The 5,848-nt window shown below is 45.1% G+C and overlaps 2 non-coding genes across 2 annotated transcripts; both read left to right on the top strand.

The window, feature by feature from the left end:
- The first annotated feature begins 2,166 nt into the window (after positions 1 to 2,166).
- Positions 2,167 to 2,238, top strand: trnam-cau (transfer RNA methionine (anticodon CAU)). Its single transcript has one exon. It is a non-coding gene; the product is annotated as a tRNA-Met (tRNA).
- Positions 2,239 to 5,096: 2,858 nt separating this feature from the next.
- trnar-ccu (transfer RNA arginine (anticodon CCU)) lies at positions 5,097 to 5,169 on the top strand. Its single transcript has one exon. It is a non-coding gene; the product is annotated as a tRNA-Arg (tRNA).
- Positions 5,170 to 5,848: the final 679 nt, after the last annotated feature.

Here is a 5,848-nt window from a genome sequence, read left to right as displayed (position 1 = left end):
GGTAGAAAACTGAATTCTCAGCATTATTACTCCAGTCTTCAGCATCATCATAAACTAGTGTTATTATTTAATATTTATTATTTTAATTGCAGAATATATGTGTGTGTGTATGTATCTAAACAAATTAATATAAAATGTATATATAAAATGTAAAAATGTTTTATACACACATTTTAATTCATACCATTAAATTGCACACACATTTTTAAAATTATTTTTAAAGAAATGTTTTACAGTTTAAATGTAATGTGTGTGTGCATGCATGTGCATGTATATTAATTACAATATAATTATATCACATTACACTGTTAAAATTGTTTTAAACGATAATATACATACAATTTAAATGATACAATATATAAATGATAATGTATATACAATACAGTAAGTTAGTATTGCTAAGGAATTCAACTTACCGTGTCAGTTTGACAGCTTAATTGCGTTGATCTCGAACTCTGACGTAAAAACAGTGGTCACCTGAGGTAAAATGTAAGGTAAAACCTGTCCGAAGGTAGTTTAGACTGTAAATACTTGTTGACAATTCGGTAAACAGATCTCTCTCCGATCGTAAAACGGGTCTCCCCTGGGAATGATTGACAGATGACACTACCACGCTTTTTAAATTCCCCGCCACGGAAACAGACGAAGCAGCGCCATGAAGTCTACGTGTGGCCAAAATATATCGCATCCGTAGTGTTAAGCACTACCATAGAGAATGAATGGGAAAAGTTAAGGGAAGTTAAGCTTAACTATTTTCGGCTGCCGCGGCCGAGACCCGGGTCCGATTCCCGGCCAATGCAGGAACGGAGTTCTTTTAATTAAGTTGTGTGTGTGCTTGCATGTGTGTAAGGTTCTTTAAAATGAAGCCTGATTTACTTGAAGGAGCTCCAACCTTTGCATACCGACCAACCCCTGTTCCCTGCCGAATCTTTTCAGAAACTCATTAGTCCGTCTATATTCGTCAAATGCCTATAAAACTTGTTCACTTTATCTATAGGTTGACGAAGTTTAGCAGTGGGCAATATACTCGTAAATGCGGTGTTAATTCCAAACGTTCTCCCTCCTTTCCGAGCATTGGTGGTTCAGTGGTAGAATTCTAGCAGTGGGCGATATGATCCATGTAAATGCGATGTTACTTCCACATGATTTCCCATCCTTTTTTTTCATGTTCCCATTATGAAAAGTAAAAAAATAGTAATAATAGTAAAGTGGTCCAAATGAGGATCCCCTGTAATGTGTAGCATTCAAGATATTGGGAGACTCAATAAGATCAAGGCAGGTTGATTTGTTTTTTTCATGGAGTAGTGGCTCCTTATGCTGATGTCGGTGAAGTCAAGTCGGCTGGGGGCGAAGAACAGCGGGTACAGCTCCTCGTTAGTATAGTGGACAGCGTCTCCGCCTGTCACACGGAAGACCGGGGTTCGATTCCCCGACGGGGAGACCCAGCTCTTTGCTGCTGCTGAACGACTCATCCAAAAGATTTTGGTGCTAACACAGGTCACAGAAGGAAAACCTAAAGTCACTTGGTCCTCTCACAGAAGTTGTTCATCCAGAAGCTGAATGAGATGAAGAACTAAAAGAAAAAGTAAACAGCTACATGACAGCCCCAGTGACCTAATGGATAAGGCACTGGCCTCCTAAGCCAGGGATTGTGGGTTCGAGTCCCAGAGGTCGATGGGTCGAAACCATCCTCTGCTAAGCTTGTTTCACTTTTATTTGTGCCCAAGTGCTTCAAGACAAGTTAGAAATTTGTGCAAGAATCATGTTATGTTGAAAAGACCAGTGCACGATATCCACATCCAGTCAAGCAGAGTGGCGCAGCGGAAGCGTGCTGGGCCCATAACCCAGAGGTCGATGGATCGAAACCATCCTCTGCTAAGCCTGTGTCACTTTTATATGTGCCCAGGTGCTGCAAGACAAGTTAGAAATGTGTGCAAGATTCAAGTTATGTTGAAAAGACCAGTGCACAGGCTCTACATCAAGATAAGCAGAGTGGCGCAGCGGAAGCGTGCTGGGCCCATAACCCAGAGCTCGATGGATCGAAACTATCCTCTGCTAAGCTTGTTTCACTTTTATTTGTGCCCAAGTGTGTCAAGACAAGTTAGAAATTTGTGCAAGAATCATGTTATGTTGAAAAGACCAGTGCACGAGCTCGACAACAAGTCAAGCAGAGTGGCGCAGTGGAAGCGTGCTGGGCCCATAACCCAGAGGTCGATGGATCGAAACCATCCTCTGCTAAGCTTGTTTCACTTTTATTTGTGCCCAAGTGCTTCAAGACAAGTTAGAAATTTGTGCAAGAATCATGTTATGTTGAAAAGACCAGTGCACGAGCTCTACCTCAAGTCAAGCAGAGTGGCGCAGCGGAAGCATGCTGGGCACATAACCCAGAGGTCGATGGATCAAAACCATCCTCTGCTAAGCTTGTGTCACTTTCATATGTGCCCAAGTGCTTCAAGACAAGTTAGAAATTTGTGCAAGAATCATGTTATGTTGAAAAGACCAGTGCACGAGCTCTACATCAAGTCAAGCAGAGTGGCGCAGCGGAAGCGTGCTGGGCCCATAACCCACAGGTCGATGGATCGAAACCATCCTCTCCTAAGCTTGTGTCACTTTTATATGTGCCCAGGTGCTGCAAGACAAGTTAGAAATGCGTGCAAGATTCAAGTTATGTTGAAAAGACCAGTACACAGGCTCTACATCAAGACAAGCAGAGTGGCGCAGCGGAAGCGTGCTGGGCCCATAAGCCAGAGGTCGATGGATTGAAACCATCCTCTGCTAAGCTTGTTTCACTTTTATTCGTGCCCAAGTGCTTCAAGACAAGTTGGAAATTTGTGCAAGAATCATGTTGTGTTGAAAAGACCAGTGCACGAGCTCTACATCAAGTCAAGCAGAGTGACGCAGCGGAAGCGTGCTGGGCCCATAACCCAGAGGTCGATGGATCGAAACCATTCTCTGCTAAGCTTGTGTCACTTTTATATGTGCTCAGGTGCTGCAAGGCAAGTTAGAAACGTGTGCCAGAATCAAGTGATGTTGAAAAGACCAGTGTACGGGCTCTATATCAAGGTGAGCAGAGTGGCGCAGCGGAAGCGTGCTGGGCCCATAACCCAGAGGTCGATGGATTGAAACCATCCTCTGCTGAGCTTGTTTCACTTTTATTTGTGCCCAAGTGCTTCAAGACAAGTTAGAAATTTGTGCAAGAATCATGTTATGTTGAAAAGACCAGTGCACAGGCTTTACATCAAGACAAGCAGACTGGCGCAGCGGAAGCGTGCTGGGCCCATAACCCAGAGGTCGATGGGTCGAAACCATCCTCTGCTAAGCTTGTTTCACTTTTATTTGTGCCCAAGTGCTTCAAGACAAGTTAGAAATTTGTGCAAGAATCATGTTATGTTGAAAAGACCAGTGCACGAGCTCTACATCAAGTCAAGCAGAGTGGCGCAGCGGAAGCGTGCTGGGCCCATGACCCAGAGGTCGATGGATCGAAACCATCCTCTGCTGAGCTTGTTTCACTTTTATTTGTGCCCAAGTGCTTCAAGACAAGTTAGAAATTTGTGCAAGAATCATGTTATGTTGAAAAGACCAGTGCACGAGCTCTACCTCAAGTCAAGCAGAGTGGCGCAGCGGAAGCATGCTGGGCACATAACCCAGAGGTCGATGGATCAAAACCATCCTCTGCTAAGCTTGTGTCACTTTCATATGTGCCCAAGTGCTTCAAGACAAGTTAGAAATTTGTGCAAGAATCATGTTATGTTGAAAAGACCAGTGCACGAGCTCTACATCAAGTCAAGCAGAGTGGCGCAGCGGAAGCGTGCTGGGCCCATAACCCACAGGTCGATGGCTCGAAACCATGCTCTGCTAAGCTTGTGTCACTTTTATATGTGCCCAGGTGCTGCAAGACAATTTAGAAATGTGTGCAAGATTCGTTATGTTGAAAAGATCAGTGCACAGACTCTACATCAAGACAAGCAGAGTGGCGCAGCGGAAGCGTGCTGGGCCCATAACCCAGAGGTCGATGGATCGAAACCATCCTCTGCTAAGCTTGTGTCACTTTTATATGTGCCCAAGTGCTTCAAGACAAGTTAGAAATGTGTGCAAGAATCATGTTATGTTGAAAAGACCAGTGCACGAGCTCTACCTCAAGTCAAGCAGAGTGGCGCAGCGGAAGCGTGCTTGGCCCATAACCCAGAGGTCGATGGATCGAAACCATCCTCTGCTAAGCTTGTGTCACTTTTATATGTGCCCAAGTGCTTCAAGACAAGTTAGAAATTTGTGCAAGAATCATGTTATGTTGAAAAGACCAGTGCACGAGCTCTACATCAAGTCAAGCAGAGTGGCGCAGCGGAAGCGTGCTGGGCCCATGACCCAGAGATCGATGGATCGAAACCATCCTCTGCTGAGCTTGTTTCACTTTTATTTGTGCCCAAGTGCTTCAAGACAAGTTAGAAATTTGTGCAAGAATCATGTTATGTTGAAAAGACCAGTGCACGAACTGCACATCAAGTCAAGCAGAGTGGCGCAGCGGAAGCGTACTGGGCCCATAACCCAGAGGTCGATGGATCGAAACCATCCTCTGCTAAGCTTGTGTCACTTTTATATGTGCCCAGGTGCTGCAAGACAAGTTGGAAATGTGTGCAAGAATCAAGTTATGTTGAAAAGACCAGTGCACAGGCTTTACATCAAGACAAGCAGAGTGGCGCAGCGGAAGCGTGCTGGGCCCATAACCCAGAGGTCGATGGATCGAAACCATCCTCTGCTAAGCTTGTTTCACTTTGATTTGTGCCCAAGTGCTTCAAGACAAGTTAGAAATTTGTGCAAGAATCATGTTATGTTGAAAAGACCAGTGCACGAGCTCCACATCAAGTCAAGCAGAGTGGCGCAGCGGAAGCGTGCTGGGCCCATAACCCAGAGGTCGATGGATCGAAACCATCCTCTGCTAAGACTTCTGAGCTTGTATATATGACAGAGCCCTCAAAAAAGAGAAATGCTCAGAGCCTGTTTGTGAAAACCTAAAGTCACTTGGTCCTCTCACAAAAGTTGTTCATCCAGAAGCTGAATGAGATGAAGAACTAAAAGAAAAAGGAAACAGCTGCATGACAGCCCCAGTGGCCTAATGGATAAGGCACTGGCCTCCTAAGCCAGGGATTGTGGGTTCGAGTCCCATCTGGGGTGACCTTCAGCAGAGTGGCGCAGCGAAGGCGTGCTGGGCCCATAACCCAGAGGTCGATGGATCGAAACCATCCTCTGTTTAGCTTTTTTCGCTTTCATATGTGCCTAGGTGCTGCTTAAAGAAACGACGATGCAACTGGTAAACTTGTTGTAATTTGCAAAAAAATTCATACATAATAGACTAGTTAGAAATGTGTGCCAGGCTCAAGTGGTTTTGAAAAGACCGGCGTATGGTACTCTCGTCAAGGAAAGCAGAGTGGCGCAGCGGAAGCTTGCTGGGCCCATAACCCAGAGGTCGATGGATCGAAACCATCCTCTGCTAAGACTTCTCATCTTGTATATATGACAGAGCCCCCCAAAAAAGAGAAGTGTACAGAGCCTGCTCATGAAAACCTAAAGTCACTTGGTCCTCTCACAATAGTTGTTCATCCAGAAGCTGAATGAGATGGAGAACTAAAAGAAAAAGTAAACAACTGCATGACAGCCCCAGTGGCCTAATGGCTAAGGCACTGGCTTCTTAGGCCAGGGATTGTGGGTTCGAGTCCCATCTGGTGTACAGTGTACAGGCCCTACATCAAGGTGAGCAGAGTGGCGCAGCGGAAGCGTGCTGGGCCCATAACCCAGAGGTCAATGGATCGAAACCATCCTCTGCTAAGCTTGTTTCACTTTTATTTGTGCCCAA

The sequence above is a fragment of the Garra rufa genome, chromosome 25 (genome assembly GCF_049309525.1).
Source record: "Garra rufa chromosome 25, GarRuf1.0, whole genome shotgun sequence".
Taxonomy (NCBI): domain Eukaryota; kingdom Metazoa; phylum Chordata; class Actinopteri; order Cypriniformes; family Cyprinidae; genus Garra; species Garra rufa.
Note: the sequence above shows the minus strand (reverse complement) of the source record. Positions and strands in the feature narration are given on the sequence as shown.